General features: G+C 36.9%; 1 long non-coding RNA gene across 1 annotated transcript; it reads left to right on the top strand.

Moving 5' to 3' along the window:
- Positions 1-9,505: 9,505 nt before the first annotated feature.
- On the top strand, positions 9,506-13,690 carry LOC138899622 (uncharacterized). Its single transcript, XR_011411373.1, has 2 exons — positions 9,506-11,873; positions 13,410-13,690. It is a non-coding gene; the product is annotated as an uncharacterized lncRNA (long non-coding RNA).
- The last annotated feature ends 6,348 nt before the right edge of the window (positions 13,691-20,038 follow it).

Genomic DNA, 20,038 nt, shown 5'->3' with positions numbered 1-20,038 from the left:
TGTGTGACTGTGGTTGGCAATTCAGAATGTTCATGAAAAGCTTAACAAAAGACTTCGAGAAATTTGGCGGGTTAACGGTGCAAGATCTTGATAATTGAGAAGGAAAAATCCTTATGGGTTCTAATTTTATATAATTGCAGCTTAAGGCTAAGTGGGGGAGCCTGCTATTGACAATTTGATTTCATGGTTATGTGTTAAATTTTTGTTTTGGTACGAGGCATACTTGTGGATTAGTTATGACTTGCAGAGATTGAGATCGAGGATGACTCGAGTAAAGAAATTCCCGAATACAGGTTATACTGTACTTATGAGTATATGAAAATCCTGGGATGATCGAGTTGTTATTGTTGGATGTAGTACGCATGAAGTATGAATTTGATTGGTAACGTTAAGGCAGGGTTACTTCTTTCAGTGTGGTCAAGCTAAGGGAGCACGTGTCTTTCGGCTCGTTCGGGCGGTGTAATTTAGATTTGAGTAGAGTGGAGGACTTTCTAGAAGGTTCTAATGGATTCAAAATGTATATGTAGCAATTGAAAATGTTTCGAATTTGTATATCACTAGAATTGGTTACTTACATTGGATGGTATCGGGACGTACGGTAATTCGGTATGACTATGGATTCTACATTTCAGTGTAAGAAGGGTAAGAAGAACAATTTTAAATTCACATAAGGTATTTTCAGAGTGGACGTTTCGGTTGTGTTACTTATGAAGGTGCTTAAGAAGAATATATGAATTTATGGGCATTAGGGTGAAGCGATTTTATGTTAGGACGTCTGGTAGTGAGCTTTAGGTAAGGATCGTGGAGTTCTAATAAGGAGAAGTATCAACTTGAGGATAATTCAAAAGAAACTCAAGTAAACAGGACCACTGAGTAGTAGGCGAGACCAGTATGGTAATGGCATGTTCATCTCTTTTGGGGTAATTATGATGTGGTGAGACTCTACAAATATTTTGGTAGCAATATTCTTGGGTTTGGTAACCTACGTGGCTTGGTCGAGTTAGAGGAATTCAATTTTTATAGATTGGTTATGTGCAAACAGATTTCAAAGTGTTCTTGATTGTTTCTACCATGGTTTGAACCGGATATTTTCTACTGGTATGGGAAATGTGTTGTGTATTATGAATTCCTCCTAGAAGGAAGCAAGATGGAGGCTACGTAATGACCAGGTATGTAATTTGATGGTTACCCAAAGTTGATAATGAGATTCTCGTGCTTGTCACATGATGACAGGATAGATGTGGTGTGTGGCGCGGGATTAAGATTTACATGTACAAGGTGGCAGTTCATTCTTGAAAGGAAGATCACGAATTTTGGACAGAATAGTTAATTTCAGATAATTAGATGAATGTTATAACTGCTCGGTAATCCCTGAGAAGGGTGTGCATTTCAAAAGGCGCATTGTGTTTTGACTTACATATGTTCATTGGTATTGAAGTACTCACCTGGTTGATAGACTGCTGATATTCAAATTATCGCTATATGGCACAGAAGAATTATAAAAGTATTCCTTATGGGAAAATCGTGAATGGAAGATGTGTTAGTCATTCTAGTGCTGGAGTTGGGATCAGTTACGGTGATTCATGTATTTGATGAATTTGGAGACTGAGAGTTCTCAGAAGTATATTGTTTCAGGTTGCGGCCTGTTTGAGGTGAGTATTTTATTTTAACTCAGTGGAGGAGCTAGTTGCGTTAACTATTTGTGATAGCTATGCACTATGAGTGTGCATATATGTGAGGTTTGAGCCCATGTGCGGGCATTAGAGCAAGTATTCATATCGGAAGAATGCTTAGGCTATAATATGCCTAGAGTTAACTGTTAAGCGTAAAGTTATAACATTTCCCGTATTCGTACCTTTGTTGAGAACTATCTGGGCTATACTTGAGGTTACAAAGAAGATGATTCCCTGAATAAATGGGGTAGTTACTATTTCCGCATTAACTTGCACATTTGAAGTGTGATAGGAGACTTTGCACATGCTTAGACTATGGCGTGCTATTTATACCAGTCCAGGAGCATGAGAATCTTATTTCATTATCATATACAAGTGTACTTGTTTAATTGCTCATGTATGATATGCTGGGACTGGAGGCCTGTGACCATGTCAGGCGATTCATATTATTGGCACGTGAGTTGTCCGTGCCGTGTGTGGGAATTTTATTTCTTTGATAATTTATCGGATTTCATTGCTTTCCTTCCTCTACGATAAAAATTACATGAGCAGCGTATTTGAGGAATTGTGTACATGCACCTACGGTTATCCTCTTCATGAAATTTGAGGAGTTGGTTGTAACATGGTGGTTGTGGTGGTGCTTGTTGAACTTGCAATATGGTTCTCTTCCTTGATATATCTCCTATATTTGGGTACACGGATTGCGCAGTGGTGGCTGGAGTTATATTGATGTGGCGTGTCTGTGAGATAGTTATGTTTAATAATATAAGGTCATTGGACCTAGAATGAGTACTATCAAGCTTGATTATGGTATATTCAAGAGGGTTATGGTTTTGGTTGGGGCGAGAGAGCTCCATGGCTAGTTGATCTGATGAGTGGTTATGTGTTTTTAATTGTTTCTTTCATCATTGGCAGTGTACGAAGGTTGTGGAATGAGGTTATGTTGACTGTGGGGGTTTTATACTAGTACTTGGTTGGTTTTGAGTAGTTACTGTGATCAGAGATGGTGTTACGAGTATGCGAGTTGTGTAGTATATTATACTATTGTATCTGGGATTATGGTTATTGCTGGGTACAACTTGTTTAGGCTTATACAGTGTGTAAATATAAGATTCGTGTCTTGAAAAGAAATTCTAGAGGTTGGGAATTAAATTCCAAGGTTTTTGGGCTAAGGCTAAATTAAGGATTTCCAGTTGTATTGTATTGTCAGGCCTATGTGGAATAGGGTGACGTGGGATCACCCAGGGGTACACGAGTGGTAAGGTGGAATACTGATTTGATGGCTTGGAACAACTCTTGGCACGTTCGAGGATGAACGTATGTTTAAGTGGGGGAGAATGTAACGACTCGATTGGTCGTTTTTAGTATTATAACCTCGTTCCCCCATTTACTGCTCAAATTATGATTTACAGTTATTTTGTGATTTGCCGGATTAGTTGGTTCGGGTCCGAAAAGAATTCAGAGTGAAATGAGATACTTAGTCTCATAATTGAAAATTTTAAGTTAGAAAAGTGACTGGATATGGACCTATATGTAAACGAACTCGGATTTGAATTTTGATGATTCTGATAGCTCCGTATAGTAATTTTTGGACGTAGGAGCGTGTCCGAAAAATTATTTGGAGGTCCGTAGAGGAATTAGGCTTGAAATGTCGAAAGTTAAAGTTTTGGAAAGTTTGACCGGGGGGAGGGGGATGACTTTTTGATATCGGGGTCAAAATACGATTCAGAAAATTTTAATAGGTCTGTTATGTCATTTATGACTTGTGTGCAAAATTTGAGCTCAATCGGACGTGATTTGATAGGTTTCGACGTTGTTTGTAGAAATGGAAAGTTTTAAAGTTCATTAGGCTTGAATCTATGTGTGATTCGTATTTTTAGTGTTGTGTCGGAATTTGCTAGACTTTTGGTATTGTATTAAACATTATGTTTTCAAACTTAAAGAAAATCGTGGGTTATTGGTGTTGTCGGCTTTCCTAGTACTGAGATAGGCGCCATCACGACAGGTTAAGATTTTGGGTCGTAATATTTATAACTTTAAAATTAAATTAAAAAATTATTAAATCTTTTCTTATTTGAATTAGGTAGAAATTCATAATATTTAGAATTTTAAAGTTCATTAAAATTTTACCTTATAAAAGTATTTCTTTAAAGAAATAACTATAGATTTCGGTCCTATTTCCTTGTTGGAATCCATAACTTAACGTGAAGGGAAGTTAAAAGTGAGGTGTTATTACTTGGCCTAATTTATAGAAAATTTTGAGGTAAAATCTTACTCAATCTCAAACTCTTAAATATTAGGAGTTCTACATAGATCAAATAAGGAAAAATTTAATAAGAATATATTTATTTGATTTTAAAATTCTAAATATTAGAAAAATAATTAATTACAATCTTGTCCAATGTGAACACTATTTTTAAGGGGCAAAAAATACGAACGACAATTCGCTAAGCGCCTTCGTACTTTTAATATAATACTAGCATTTGTGTACGTGCGTTGCACATGTACTTCACGTCATTATATATTAAACTTTGTGTTTGACTTATAAAGTAAATATTAAATAAGAAAGTATAAGTTCTAAGAAATATGAATGTTGATCTCATTTAGTTAGCTCAATAAGAAAAGGAATCCCGCCAAAAATAATTCTTATAAGTCTTATGTACTTTATTGTGATTTATGAGGACTTTTGCGAGAGTATTTTATGAAAATTATTTTTATTTTTATGACTTAAAATCAGAACAAACAAATATTATAAAAAATACATTTATCAACAAGTAAATAAAACAAATTAAAATTTTAATTTTTTGGTCTTTTGGAAAGAAGAGGTTTGCCTTATAGCTCATAGACAAAAATTAATAAGTGTGAGCATGTAATGTTTACCCTACCAAATATTCCTACCAAATTAATAAATAAATTATTCACATTTATTTTTTTTAATTATTCGCAATTATTTGCATTTAGTTGCATTTCTCACGCATTTTTAGCATTTCTGAAATCATAAAAAATTACAAAAAATATTTAAATCTTCATCATATAGCATTATTAGGTTTTTAATTTAATTTAGCACTTAATTACATAATTTGATCATATTATTAGAAGAAATATTTTTAGTTTTAGCGTTAGAATTAGTAATTTGTTCTTTTAATAATTGAAGATTAAATAATTATGAAAATAATACAAATAGATAGGTGGTTTAATTTTACAAATTAAGATAATTTAGCACTTAATTTAGGATTTGATTAAATTAAATAGATTTTAAAAGTTAATTAAACAAAATGGGGTTAGTTAGCCTAAAAAACCGGACTGGGCCAATCTTAATCAGCCCAATCCCCACATACACGGTCCAAAACACCCAAGCCCAATACTGTCACGACCTCAAATTCCCTCCGTAGGAGGTCGTGATGGCACCTAGTCTCTAAGACTAGGTAAGCCGATCAATGCGGAATAATCATAAATATCTAAAATAAATGAACTACAATTCAATTAATTACAACTCTCAAAATCCGGTAGAAATAAGTCAAAAGCTTCTAAAAATTTATTCTCAATGTCTCTATGTATCAAGGTTTAAAGAAAAATAAGGAAGCAACATAAAAATGATAGAAGGGGACTTCGGAGTCTGCGGACGCTGGCAGATATACCTCGAAGTTTCCATGCGGAGGTAACTCACTGACGTCTAGACTGGTAAGATGTACTTGGATCTGTACAAAAAGATGTGCAGAAGCGTAGTATGAGTACACCATAGCGGTACCCAGTAAGTGCCAAGCCTAACCTCGGTAGAGTAGTGACGAGGTCAGGTCAGGCCCTACTGGAAAATAGATAATGACATAGAGAAATGTTTAAATAATTTAATAAGATAAAATGACTATGAAAATGAATCAAATAGTATGCCACATTTAATGACACCAAGTAATTGCAAATAATATCTCGTGGAATCAAAACAGAATTCCTTTCAACTTTATGAAAATCACAATAATTAATCGAAGGCAACTATGGCCATAAATCAATATCAACAAGGGCACTATCGAGGTACCGCCTCGTAGTCCCAAATCATAAATAAATTCACAATATCTCATTTTCTTATCTCACCGCGGGAGCCTTCACAATTTATTTGAAAGAAAACATTTTTCCCGAAATAGCATCCCGCGTTTTAGCCATCCTTATTACACTGCATGACTTCTAGTAGTTTTTCCTACTAGCCACGCATATCAAGCCACCCTTATCTCACCGCATGCATTTTAATACCCAGACCTTATACCACCGCATGCGTATCAATATCACAGTATATCACAATTTGCACCTCAAGTGCCCAAATATTTCAATTTGCTAAAATAAATCAACAATATTTTTTCACAATAAAGTACTCACGGCTCATGCCAACATAAATCATCAATAATATTTTTCTATAATAAAGAGCCCACGGCTCCATCACAATGAGTACAAAAATCTTACAAAAATATTTAGGAATAAATAATTTAGCAAAATAACATTTCAAAATCTTTAATACGTTGCTTCAATACCAAATTTAAAATGTCAAATACTTCATATTAATAATATTTAATTTAAAAAAATACATTTCAAATAATGCACAGAATAAAAGAAACCATGTTTCAACCAAATAGGTAAAACAATTGGCAGGAAAAGGTCAAGCAAATTTAATGTATACAAATCAAATCAATGATGGAGAATATAACAAGATTTAATAATTTAATTAATGTGCAATAGTGATCTTCATAATTTAAACACATAATCCTTCATATTTAGTCCGTGTACACACTCGTCACCTCGTGTACACGACTTTCATCATATTACAATTAATACCAATATTAGGGGAAATTTCTCCCACGTAAGGTTAGACAAGTCACTTACTCTACTGAGGTTAGTCTTGGCACTTACTGGGTACCGCTGTGGTGTACTCATACTACGCTTCTGCACATCTTTTTATGTAGATCCAGGTACATCTTACCAGTCTAGACGTCAGTGAGTTACATGCGCACGGAGACTTCGAGGTATATCTGCCAGCGTCCGCAGACTCCGGAGTCCCCTTCTATCATTTTTATGTTGCTTCCTTATTTTTCTTTAGACCTTGATACATAGAGACATTGAGAATAAATTTTTAGAAGCTTGTGACTTATTTCTACCTGTTTTTGGGAGTTGTAATTATTTGAATTGTAGTTCATTTATTTCAGATATTTATGATTATTCCGCATTGATAGGCTTACCTAGTCTTAGAGACTAGATGCCATCACGACCTCCTACGGAGGGAATTTGGGGTCGTGACAAGTTTGTATCGGAGCAGTTAAAATTTTCAAAACTGGATTCCGACCCCGATATCAAAAAGTCAACTCCCCGGTCAAACTTCCAAACTTAAATTCCTATTTTAGCCATTTCAAACCTAATTTCACTACGGACTTCCAAATAAAATTCCGATTACGCTCCTAAGTCCAAAATTACCATACGAAGCTGTTGGAGTCATCAAAATTCTATTCCGGGGTCGTTTATAACAAGATTTAAGACTATAAATTTACAAGAATGGAATTTCACTCGCATACTATGACTCGATCACAACACATAGATGCTCGTCACCTCAACTATACATCGTATTCAACAACAAAATACGAAGCAAATACTCACACAATACCTATTCCCTCATGTCAAAGTTAGACACGATACTTACCAGTACATGGGATCGGTTGTACTGATGTTGCACTCTGGACTTTCTGTGCAGATTTTGATACCGGCTCAGGTTGATCGAGATTTGCTACTGGTCCGTTGTTCGGAGACTCAAGGTAGATCTGTCGGCGTTCACAGACCTTGAAGTCCCCGTCTATCTTTTATGTCCTACTGTTTTCTTTCATTCAGACAGTTGTATTTCTTTCAGACTATTACTTGTAGTAAATTCTAGGATGCTCGTGAATTGTGACTCCAGATCCGGGTGGTAGTAATTAATACAGTTTTATGATATTCCACACTTATTATATTTCATCTTAGTTAATTATTGTCATTTTGTCTTTTTATTTTTTTTGAGCCGAGGGTCTTTCAAAAATAGCCTCTCTACTCCTTCGGGGTAGGGGTAAGGTCTGCGTACACACTACCCTCCCCAGACCCCATTAGTGGGATTTTACTGTGTTGTTGTTGTTGTTGTTGTTAGTTAATTATTGTTATTTACTGAATGGAAATAAGGAATTGGTTTAACGATTTTTCTAACGTTGGCTTGCCTAGCAAGTGAAATGTTAGGCGCCATCACGGTCTCGTCGGTGGAAAATTTTGGGTCGTGACAAATACCCAGAACCGGTCCGCCCCATCACTAAGTGCCAGGCGATCCTGGCCGTTGGTCTTTACAAGATCCAATGGCTCGGAACTCGCCTCTCATTTAGTATATACATGTCCAAACGACTCCTACCCCCCTCATTTCGTCACATCCCCCTCTCTCACATATCTAAACCTAGAGATGACCCCGTCTCTCACCTCTCTCTAACCAAACCCTAGCCGCCCCAATACACACCTCCCACGCCGCCGTCGGAAATCGCCCTACGGCGGTGGTGTACCTCCAAAGCCACCCAAACTTACCCTATACACTCTCCTCACCCTCTAGAATCCCACCATAATAACTGATCCCCCCAAAACCCCACCAAAATCGACAGATTTTAGATCTTAGATCCCAGAAACCCTAATCCCGCCGCTGTAAATCGCCAACGGCGACGGTGGACCTCCAAAACCCCTCAAACTCATACCATACGCTCTCCTCACCTCCCTGAACCTCACCCTACCAACCAAATTCCCAAAAAACCCACCAAAAACCCTAGATCTTAGATCTAGGGTCTCCGAAACCCTAGATCTATTTTCTATTTTTCAACCTAATCCGTTTAATAATCCTCCTGCCAAGATCTCCCATCAAGGATCTCAGATCCCAGACGGGAGTCTTGGCATGAGGGTTTTTAGCGGCTAGATCTTTTTTTGGTATTTATTTATGTTATTTTCTATTTTTCATCTTTATATTTTGTGTTTATTGTCAATTACTGTTCTTCTTGTTTTTAATTTTATTTATTTATTACTGTCTCATATTTTGGTTAAATTGTTTAAATTAAACAATCTTAAATAAAAAAATATAAAATCAGTGCTTAGACATATTCTATTTTCCTTAATTTTTTATTAAGCGTTTTAATATGTGTTGTTATTTTTTATTTTATTTATCTTTTTTTTTTCTATTTTTATTTTTATGTTTTATCTTTATTAGTTATGAGTTTATTTTTATTATTACTGCTTTTTTATTTATTTTTTATTTTTTGTTAAATTAATTGCCCTTTTTTTTTACTGTTGTTTGGATTGGTTAAGAGCTGGGCCTCACTGAAATGGCCCGTTCTACTTGGCTCATAAATTGGGCCTGTCTGAATGAATAGATAGGCCCATAGCTTTGTGAAAGCTAAAAGAGCCCAAAGTCCTTAGGCCCAGAGTCACCTGACTCAGGCCCAAAATCGATCTAGTTCTGAGGTAATTCTAAGACCCTTAAGGGTCAGTTTTGAAATCCTAATTCTAAAAATTATTTAGAAAATACTAGAAACTTTTAGAATAGGGACAACTGTCCCAATGCTAAGTAGGATAATAGGGATAAGATCCAAAAATATTCAGAAATTAGATACTTGTCCCTTTTCTGAGATAAGGAAGGTACTAGAAATTGGACAACTGTCCATTTATGTTAAGAAAGATGCCATTTCCCTAATTTATAGGGAATTCTGGCAGATTCTTTTGTACCCTAATTCTCATCCCTTTTCACTCTCTCACTCTATAAATACACTCCTCCTTTTTAATTAGAGGGGGATTGATTCTAGATCGGAATACACATTACAGACACATTATAGACACATTATAGACTGCTTTGAGATTTTGCTCTCTTTCAAAGGAAAAACTTTTGAAAATCAACCTTGATCTTTCAGAATCAAAAAATATACATTCCTTTCCTATTTTTAAAATCTGGTCGTCTTCTTATTCTACTAGGTTTCATTGCTGCTGCTTTACTTCAATCTTTTAGAGACTTATTTTCTTACTTATTTGTTTCTGCTGCTATCAAGGTACTTTCTTAAACAATTTAAATGTTTAAATCTTGCTGTATCATGACTATGATTCTACTGGTTGTCAAAAATCTGTGTTCTGTTTGAATATTGCATAAAGTTATTTGGTTGAGAGTGGTTAGTTATTCATACTGCTTTAGTCATTAAGTCATGATAGTTTTCATGTTAAAATGTTCTTAAAACTATAAAAAAAACCTATTTAAAGCTTTATATATTCACAGAATCTGTATGTGCGCGTGTAATAGTAGAAACAAAAACAGCACACACACACATTTTTAGAAAATATATTAAAGTAGTAATAGATAGATTTGTTATCACTAATGTAATAATTTAGCTTTTATATTATACTATCCGGTACAATGGGCTGGTTTAATTAGTAGTTTTACCATTTCATTTGAAACAATCAAATATAGTAAATCTGATTCCATCAGTTCTAAGTCATGAAAAACTAGGTTTTACAAGCAAACTTAATAGCCATCAAGGTACATTTTCAGGCCCAAATCAATTGGGTCTATGAGATTGTACTCTAAAATTTTGGCTGATAAATTAAATTGATAATTCAAGTAAAGGCATTGATTTTTGTTTTAAATACTGTAACGACCCGACCGGTCGTTTTGAGTATTACAATCCCGTTTCCCTATTTACTGCTCAAATTGGGCTTTACAATTGTTGTGTGACTTGCCGGGGCAGTTGGTTTGGGTCCGGTGAGGTTTTGGAATGAATTGGAACACTTAGTTCCAAGCTTTAAAGCTTAAGTTAAAATAGTGATCGGATGTCGACTTATGTGTAAACGACCTCAGAATTTAATTTTATGATTCTAATAGCTCCGTATGGTGATTTTGGACTTAGGAGCATGTCCGAAAAATTATTTGGAGGTCCGTAGTGGAGTTAGGCTTGAAATGCCGAAAGTTGAATTTTTGGGAAGTTTGACCAGGGGGGTTGACTTTTTGATATCGAGATCGGAATCCAGTTCTGAAAATTTTCATAGCTCCGTTATATCGTTTATGACTGGGGTGCAAAATTTGAGATCAATCGGACGTGATTTGATAGGTTCCGGTGTCATTTGTAGAAATTGAAAGTTTCAAAGTTTATTAGGCTTGAATTGAGGTGCAATTCATGATTTTAGCATTGTTTGAGGTGATTTGATGGCTCGACTAAGTTCGTATGATATTTTAGGACTTGTTGGTATATTTGGTTGAGGTCCCGAGCGGCTCGGGTGAGTTCCGGGGGGTTAACGGATCATTTTTGGCCTTGGTGAGATTGCTGATCTGTTGCTACATTTTTCTGATTTTCTCTTTCGCATTCGCGAGTGGGCCCTCGCGTTCGCGCAGAGTGTTTTCTGAGTGTGAGGTTTTGTTCTTCGCGTTCGCGAAGGAGAGGACGTGAACGCGAACGCGAACGCGAAGGTATGGTCTGTGTGTGCATCGCGAACGCGTGAGAGGTGTCGCGTTCGCGAAGAGGAGTGAGGCGATTGGGGACCCCGGGTCCTTGTTCTATGCATTCGCGAAGGTCTGAGCTGGTAAAGCTTCGCGTTCGCGAAGCCACGGTCGCGTTCGCAAAGAGTTAAATTTGTGGGCATGTCACGTTCGCGAAGAAGAGAGGCATGGACAGAAAGTTTAAGTTCAAAAATGGGACTTCGTCCCATTTTTCAATTTTAACGATTTGGAGCTTGGATTGAGGCAAATTTTGGGCGATTTTCAGAGAAAACAACGGGGTAAGTGTTCTTAACTCAATATTGGTTAAATTACCCGAATCCATGGTTGTTTTTATCATTTAATTGGTGAATTAAGTTGGAAAAGTTTGAAAACCCTCTTAGTTTAAATTGAGGATTTGAAGGCCGAGTTGTGGTTGGATTTGAGTAATTTTTATATGGTTGGACTCGTGGTTGAATGGGGGTTCGGATTTTGTGATTTTTATCGGATTCTGAGACGTGGACCTCACGGGTGATTTTTGGGTCGCAATTTCGGATTTTTGGAAAATATTAGTATTTTGATATGGAATTAATTCCTATAATTTTTGTGGGCTGAATCAAATTATTTTGACTAGATTCGAGCCGTTTGGAAGTTGATACGCACATAATGAGATTTCTGGAGCATTGTTTAGCTTGCTCGGCATTGGATTTGGCTTGTTCGAGGTAAGTAACTCTTCTAATCTTGGAGCTGAGGGTATGAACCCTGAATGTATGTATTATGTAAATCATTGGGAGGTGACGCACATGCTAGGTGACGGGCGTGTGGGCGTGCACTATAGAAATTATGACATAATTGTTTCTGTGGAATTTTGTAGTTAAATAATCTTGACATTTTTCATGCAGTTTTATGTGTTAAAGAAAATGAACTAAAAAGTATATTAAAAATCATGTTGAGGCTATGTGCCAGTATTATTGGGACCCAAAGAGGTCATATTGATGTGAAATATTTATTTTAAATTGAAAATTCATACTCAGTCATATTCATTTCTTTGCATATTATATCTCAGTCTCTGTTATTATTTATTGATACATCATATAATCATTTTGGGTTATTCTTATGACATTGTGAGCCCATGAGAGAGAGACTGGAGAGATTGATGACTGAGGGAGGCCGAGGGCCTGATTGTGAGGATATTTTTGGGATCGGGCTGCATGCCGCAGCAGGCCATGTTGGCTTTATGTATATTATTACTATTATATGGATCGGGGCTGCCCACCTGTAGCATGCCTTATTGGCTTCTTATTGCACGTGAGTTGGCCGTGCAGCACGTGAGTTGGCCGTGCGGATCCTTGTATTATTATTGCACGTGAGTTGGCCGTGCAGCACGCGAGTTGGCTGTGCGGATCCATATATTATTATTGCACGTGAGTTGGCCGTGCAACACATGAGTTGGCCGTGCGGATCCTTATATTAATATTGCACGTGAGTTGGCCGTGCGGATCCTTATATTATTATTGCACATGAGTTTGCCGTGCATCACGTAAGTTGGCCGTGCGGATCCATATATTTATATTATGGCACGTGAGTTGTCCGTGGTCTGTACACACCCCCAGTGAGCACAGTTGACTATAAACAGGGATCGGGCTGCACGCCACAGCAGGTATTGTGTAGCGCTGAGTGATTGAGTGTGCTGAGCACAATGAGAGAGAATACGAGACAATAAGATTGAGTACTCTGAGAGAGTGTGAGTACATGAGTGCAATCTCTGAGATACATTGCATTGGCATGCACACATGACATATATGCATAGAGATGTGTTTTTCCTCATGCTGTACGGTATCACATTATTCATGATTTCTCACACATGTTGACAGATGGGCATAGTGATGCATTTGTTTTACACTGGTTATCCGGAAAGAAAATGAGATATTTTATTTATTATTGAAAGAATTTTGGAACAATTTCTGTTTTCAAACGTATTCACATTTTTGGTAACTTTGGCAAAAGATTTGGATTTTCACTGATGTACTTGAAAGGAAGAACTACTATTTCTAAAATCATAATGTGACTGAGCATTTATCTCTGAGTTACTTATGGTATTATTTGCTTTATGTCGTTATGAACTGTTGTGAATTAGTTGTTTTGGACCCGACCTTGGTAGAAGCTCGTCACTACTTTTAACCTAAGGCTAGGTTTGTTACTTACTCAGTACATGAGGTCGATTGTACTAATACTACACTTCTTCACATTGCGTGCAGATATTGACTGTTGTTGTTGCTGTGCTCGATGGTTGCGGGATTTGTAGATGTACCTGCGTTCCTGTTGTAGCTGCCTCTTGTTCATGGTAGCCTTAGATTTATAAAAGCTTTGTTTATGTACTATTCAAACAGACTATGTATTTATTTTATTTCCGCTTTGTATACTCTATTCTTAGAAGCTCATGATTTGTACTACCGGTTCTTAGGGATTGTATAAGATTAAGACCTTTATTCACTTAAATTGATTTAATAATTATTATTGAAATTAGATTAGTTGATAATTGGCTTACCTAACGGGTTGGGTTAGGTGCCATCACGACTAGTTGGATTTTGGATCGTGACAAATACACAATGAGTCTTAAACTTAGCATTTTAACATAAGTTACTAAGAGGCATAGGCAATCAGTAGGAAATTATCTAAAAATTAACCAAAATTTTAATTTATTTTATTCGTATCCCAAGACCCCTGTTAACTCTTTTTTTTAGATAAACAAAAATATAGGTAAAAATCTGATAATTTTGCTGTTACAAATTTTAATTTCAAAACTCATTCACACAAATATGCACTGGGCCAGAGTCACTTAGACTCATTATCATCAGGTCCAAATTATTTTTGAGTAATTTGTCCATAAATGGATATTGGGCCAGAGTCATCCAGACTCATAATTAGGCCCAAACCTTCCTGAATTAAATGTGTTTAATTGATTGAATTCTTAATAACATTGAGTTGGGCCAGAGTCACTTGGACTCATTATCACTAGGCCCAAATGTCTTTAGTTAATTTTATTTATTTGTTCATAAAAATGAAAATTGGGCCAGAGTCACATGGACTCATTATCACTAGGCCCAAATGTCTTTAGTTAATTTCATTTATTTGTTCATAAAAATGAAAATTGGGCCAAAGTCATTTGGACTCAATCATCAGGCCCAGATTCTTCTGAATTAAATATGTTTAGTCGATTGATTGCTTAATAACACGGTATTGGGCCAAGTCCATTTGGACTCCATGATCACTAGGCCCAGATCGTTTGGACTGAGTTCATCTAGCTGCCTTAAAATATGCATTGGGCCAGAGTCAATTAGACTCAAGCAGGCCCAAATTCTTTTGAACTGAATTCATTAGCTAGGCCCAAATATATGTCTTGGGCTAGAGTTCATCTGGACTCAGTCCTTATCAGGCCTCAAACTTTAAATTTAGTCCTGCTTGACAGATAATACATAGGCTGCCCTTATCTAATACAAACAAACATATCACCTAGTATCGAACCTTTGCATTTAGCCATATGACATAGAGTATTTAGTTTAGAGACGTAAGCATAACTTAAGATATTTATAATCAACTTAATTATTACAATTATGTACACGCACGCATGGCATAGTTGTGATGTCAAAAACAAACCAAGGTACATGTTCGTGTGACCATGGTCTGTGATGATCCAAAATGTCATCTTTAACTTTAATAATTAATTTTATATTCTAAGACCTCGAAAAATACTATTTATCATTACTCGACTTGCGTGCACAGTCCGTAAAATTTTTCAGAAAGTTTTCAGGTGAAAAATGGATTAAAATATGAATTAGAGCTTTAAAACTCAACTGAGTTGACTTTGGTCAACATTTTGAGCAAACAGACTCGGATTAGTGTTTTGATAGTTCCGATAGGTCCGTGTTGTGATTTGGGACTTAGGCGTATGCCCGGAATCAAATTCCAAGGTCCCTAGCCCGAGATGTAGAATTTTGATGAAAAATTAAAAGTTTAAGTTTAAATAGTGACCGGATGTCAAATTATATGCAAACGATAACGGAATAGAATTTTGATGATTCCAACAGCCCCGTATGGTGATTTTAGACTTAGGAGCATGATCAGAATTTTATTTTGAAGTCCGTAGTGGAATTAAGCTTGAAATGCCAAAAGTTGAATTTTTGGGAAGTTTAACCGGGGGTTGACTTTTTGATATCGAGGTCGGAATCTGATTCTGGAAATTGAAATATGTCTGTTATGTCATTTATGACTTGCGTGCAAAATTTGAAGTCATTCCGAATTGATTTGATGTGTTTCGGCACAAGATATAGGATTTGAAAGTTCAAAGTTCATAGATTTTGATTTGAGGTGCGATTCGTCGTTTTGATATTGTTTGATGTGATTTGAAGCCTCGACTAAGTTCGTATTGTATTTTGGGACATGTTGGAATAATTGGTTAAGGTCCCGAGGGTCTCGGGTGGATTTCGGAAGGTAAACGGAATGGATTTCGGACAAAGAGGGTTGCTGGAAATTTCTGTTGCATAAATTTCGCCAGAAAGTTTTGGTGCGTGGAATTTTCCTGCTAATTATTTTATCTGTTTAGTTGGAACTTGGTTACTTTTATTTTATGCATTATTTGAATGTTGATTTTCTTTAAATTAAATATTATTAATATGAAGTATTTGACATTTTTAACTTGATATTGAAGCAACGTATTAAATATTTTGAAATATTATTATCCTGAATTATTTACTCCTGAATATTTTTGTAAGATTTTCGTACTCATTGTGATCGAGCAGTGAGCTATTTATTGTGAAAAAATATTATTGTTGAATTATTTTGACATGAGCCGTGAGCTCTTTATTGTGAAAAAATATTGTTGTTGAATTATTTTGGCAAGTTAAATTATTTGAGCACCTGAGGTGCAAATTGTAATATATTATGATATTGATACGCATGCGGTGGTACAAGGTCTGGGTATTGAAACACATGCGGTGAGATAAGGGTGGCTTGATACGCGTGGCTAGTAGTGGGAACTACTAGAACTCATGCGGTGTGATAAGGATGGCTAAAACGCGGGATGCTATTTCGGAAAAAATATTTTTTTTCAAATAAATTGTGAAGGCTCCCGCGGTGAGATAACGAAATGTGATGTTGTGAATTTTTTTATAATTTGAGACTACGAGGCGGTACCTCGGGAGTGCCCTTGTTGATATTGATTTATGGCCGCAGTTGCATTTGATTATTGTTGTGATTTTCTTAAAGTTGAAAAGAATTCTGTTTTGTTTCCACGAGGTATTTATTTGCCATTATTTGATGTAATTAAATGTGACATACTACTTGATTCATTTTCATTGTCATTTTATCTTATTATATTATTTAACTATTTTTACCATGTCATTATTTATTCTCTAGTAGGGCCTGACCTGACCTGACCTCACCTCGTCACTACTTTACCGAGGTTAGGCTTGGCACTTACTGGGCACCGCTGTGGTGTACTCATACTACGCTTCTGCACATCATTTTGTGTAGATCCAGGTACATCTTATCAGACCACGCATCAGTAAACTAGCTGTACGAGGAGATTTCGAGGTATATCTGCCAGTGTCCGCAGACTCCGGAGTCCCCTTCTATCTTACTATATTGTCTTCCTTATTTGCTTTAGACTGTGATGTATAGAGACATAGAGAATAAATTCTTAGAAGCTTGTGACTTATTTATACTGAAATTTGGGAGCTGAAATTGTTTGAATTGTAGTTTATTTATTTCAGATATTTATTATTATTCTGCATTGATAGGCTTACCTAGTCTTAGAGACTAGGTGCCATCACGACATCCTACGGAGGGAATTTTTTGGGTCGTGACATGGCCAAACAATCTTAGTAAATAAAATACCTTAATTAAACACTCGTAGAAATGCTTTAGGCGCGGATTTTTATCGTGATTGCGTACATGTACGTGTGACATGATCTCGATATCCAAAATAAAATCGAGGTATGCGTTCGCACAACTTCAGCCAAACAATCTTAAATTAATAAAATATAATTAATTGTGTACACGTTCGCGTAACATAATTTTAGTGCCCTAAACAAAGCAGACTTACACATGTAATCTGTTTCAAAGATTAAATCCATAAACACCATAATTAAAAGCGGTAAAAGGTCAAATACACTTAGGTTTAAAATATGTAATTAAACAAATCGATTAAGCTAGGTATGATTAAAGCGACTATGCTAAAATCACGAAATCCGAGAGTGCCTCACACCTTCTCCCGGGTTAAAAGAATTCCTTACCCAGTTTTCTATGTTCGCAGACCACAAATAGAGTCAATTTTCTTGATTTGGAATTTTTAAATAAACTGGTGACTTGGGACACCATAAAATTATTTTAAGTGGCGACTCTGAATTAAATAAATAATCCCATTTCGATTAATGTCACTTTAATTGGAAACAATTCCCCTATTCCTCTCGAGAAGAAGGAGGTGTGACAGCTCTGGCAACTCTGGTGGGGATCGAACCCAGAATCTCTGGTTCAGGGTTCAAGAATTCGAGCTTGTTATTGTGATTTTTACTTGGCTTTATTGATTGTTGATATTACTATATTTTGTCTGCCAAATGTGCTAATTGCCGCTCATGTACCGCTTTAATATTATTTGAACTGTATTAAACTGTCTTCTTACGCCTCCCTTCCGAGTCTTCTAAAAATATGGTGCACACGTACGCGTGGCCCACTTTTTTGTTAGAGGTCATACCAAATAAAACAAGGATGGATCAGCCACTAGGCCGGGTAGACTTTCATGCTCCCGGTACGTCGCTCCCACCTCGGCTCAAGTTGTCCGCTTGGGTAAACCATGTCTAGAACACACCCCAGGTTTAAACCTAGAATAACATAGCCTCACGCTGGATCCCTAGTAGGAATGCTTATCTGCATCACGTGCATTTGACTTAGGGGATGCAACACATGGGTTGGGTCCATCTAGGACAGGTGTACCCAGAAGACCATCCTGATGCATCTTACCTACTACATGTGCCTTCATTTGTTTCGGCTTGCTTGTTGACCGACTAAGGAAAGAAAAACAACAGAAAAACCAAGAGTGAGGTAGAATAGAAAATTCACCCTGGCCTGAAAATCCCGGTATTTGAAAATGCCTCGAAACTCTGCCAAAATGTTTTGAAAAAGAAAAAGAAAATGCATTTCAAAAATAAAAGTAAATCAATATCATGCTTTTCTAATTTTGTCAAAACTGACCGAACTACGTGGGTGTGATTCTCACCGGATGTGAGATACGTAGGCAAACCTCATTGGTGCCGACCCTAATTTTTTCCATTCAAATAAATAAAGTGTGTCCATTGATCAAAAATAAAATTGACCCAGCTTCGGTTAAGTCTTGCACCGTTTTTGCCGGAATAGCCTTGGAATACCTTTAAATTATCAAAGGGCTATTTTCGCTAAGAACAGACATGTCTGTCAATAAATCATCACTTCTCCCAGAAAAGTGCCTTACTTCGACCTCAAAACTTTATTCAAAAGTATGAAGGGGCCACTATTGCAAAATGACCATTTTGGTCGAGGTTGCACAAATAGACACCTTTACTTCTGCTGGTCTTGTCTTTCAAAATTAGAGTCAACCATAACCCTACCCGCTCACAGGTACAGAATGAATACCGTCCAGAATCCACCATTGAATGCCGTAGAGCAAGCTCCGCTACAGCTCTAAATGTGGTGGTATGATTTAGACAAAGAGGGTCAAGACTGGGTAGTCGAACATCTGGGTGCTCTCACCGATATCATGAAAGTTAAGCTACAAAATGACCTAATCAAGGCTTTAGTGACCTTTTGGGATCCTGTCCGTAATGGCTTCTGCTTCTCAGACTTAGAGCTCACTCCCACCTTGGAGGAAATAGCGGGGTATACAGGTTTTGGTCGGGGTTTGAGAAATCAACAACTCATATTCCCGAGGCCCATATCAGTGCGTTGTTTCTTTGATATCATGAACATCAGTAAGCAAATAAGAAAGAACCGTGTGAATGAGGGCTGCTGCTCATTCTACTTCCTATACTCCCAGTATGGGCATCCAGAGGGATTTGAAACGCGTGAAAAAAGGTTGAACAACAAACAAAGCAAAGATACTTGGAAAGTTCACCGTCGTTTTGCCTTCATAGTGGCATTTCTGGGTGTCATGATCTTCCCAAATGTAAAGGGGACAGTTGATATTCGTATGGCCAGAATTGCACAAGTCCTAACTGACAAGAAAGATCACACACTCGCTCCACTAATATTGTCGGATATTTATCGGGCATTGACACAGTGTAAGTCGGGGGCGACATTCTTTGAAGGTTGCAACATTCTTCTACAAATGTGGTTAATTGAACATCTTTGCCATCATCCGAAATTTATGAACTACGGTCCAAGCAAGAGCAACTTCATTGACAGCTATGAAGAAAGAGTGAAAAACTACAACTCCCCGGAAGGGGTTGAAGCTTGGATCGCCCACTTGAGAGCTTTAAAGGCAAATCAGATTGAGTGGACTTTAGAATGGCTCCCGGTGAGGGAAGTTATATATATGTCAACCACAAAGAATTATTTACTATTGATAGGCTTGCGAAGTATCCAACCATATGCACCCCAAAGGGTTCTGAGGCAATTGGGAAGATATCAAGTAGTACATGAGGATGAAGACTTGAGTGTCCAAGTTATTGAGCTATATCCCGAAGCCCCACTTCCCGAAGCTTTAATTCAACAAATCTGGAATGGGTGCCAATACTTGAAAGAGGATACTCAAGTACCCGATCTTTCCAGAGGTGAAGTAGATCCGGGCTATGCCGCATGGTTTGAGAAAAGGAATTGCATTGATGAGGAACCAAAGCCCGAGCCAGAAAGGCCCACC

This window comes from Nicotiana tomentosiformis, chromosome 9 (genome assembly GCF_000390325.3).
Source record: "Nicotiana tomentosiformis chromosome 9, ASM39032v3, whole genome shotgun sequence".
Classification (NCBI taxonomy): Eukaryota; Viridiplantae; Streptophyta; class Magnoliopsida; order Solanales; family Solanaceae; genus Nicotiana; species Nicotiana tomentosiformis.
Note: the sequence above shows the minus strand (reverse complement) of the source record. Positions and strands in the feature narration are given on the sequence as shown.